The sequence below is a fragment of the Priapulus caudatus genome, unplaced genomic scaffold (assembly GCF_000485595.1).
Source record: "Priapulus caudatus unplaced genomic scaffold, Priapulus_caudatus-5.0.1 Scaffold3437, whole genome shotgun sequence".
Lineage (NCBI taxonomy): Eukaryota > Metazoa > Priapulida > Priapulimorpha > Priapulimorphida > Priapulidae > Priapulus > Priapulus caudatus.
The window spans coordinates 13,071-13,974 of NW_014580498.1; the positions used below are offsets into that span (position 1 = coordinate 13,071).

The following is a 904-nucleotide window of genomic DNA, read 5'->3' on the forward strand; positions in this document are numbered from 1 at the left end:
TGCCGTTAGAACAGTATAATACAAAGAAAGTTATATATTTTGCCCCCCCCCACGAAAATGTAAGGCCCCCCCCCAGTGCCCCCCGCTGAAAAAATCCTAGCTACGCCAATGCTCGACGGACGCTCTTCCAAGGGCAAACTAGCGTCTCTGACGGCGACGCCTCCGACGTTGCTTACCCGTGAGAAGGAATCCGCTGTTTTGGAGAAGTTCGTACAGCTGAGGGATGGCTTCCGTTCTAACTTCCGGGAGAATGACGACGACTGGCGTCGTCTGACCGCTCGGCTGCTGCTGCTGATGCTGCTGTTGTTGCTGTTGTTGTTGTTGTTGTTGTTGTTGTTGTTGTCGTCGTCGTCGTCGTTGCGTCGTGTGGCCAATAATGTAAAGAGCGCCATCTGGCCGTAGGATTGACCGTATTTCCCGACCGGTGAGTGGTCGATGAAAGCCGGGTGGCGCCACCTGGGGTCGGCCGTCTTGCATACTCTGATAGCGATTACGCAACTCGATATATCTTCGTCCGGTTTCCTCGAAACCGTCTATGTTTCTACCTTGACCTCTACCCGTGCCCTGGTTGCCACTTTCGAAAAGATCGACTCTGTACGAGATGTCGTTGCTATTCCAATCAGCCGGAAACGGAAATGGTAGACGCTCGCCTTGCCGGATGTTCGTGTTCATGAAGGGTCGCTGGTTGCCAGCGTAGCCTAATGGCGGGCCGAGTGCCTCGATGCTGCAGGCTCCGCACAGCAGCGCGAAAACTACGAGCGATATCATCCTGAAAGATATAGTGAAGATATAGGTCACGTATCACTCTCAGCATAGAATAAACCTCGACAGCGATATCACCATGAAAGATATAGTGAAGATAGCTAGAGTCACATCTCACTGTCAACATAGAACAAAACCCGAC

At 52.1% G+C, this 904-nt stretch overlaps 1 long non-coding RNA gene across 1 annotated transcript in view; it reads right to left on the reverse strand.

Moving 5' to 3' along the window:
• Window positions 1-167: 167 nt before the first annotated feature.
• The window catches only part of LOC106819436, a 2,432-nt gene continuing 1,695 nt past the window's right edge, over window positions 168-904 (reverse strand). Inside the window, exon 2 of the long non-coding RNA XR_001395424.1 lies at window positions 168-769. This is a non-coding gene — a long non-coding RNA (uncharacterized LOC106819436). The remainder of the gene's footprint in view (window positions 770-904) is intronic.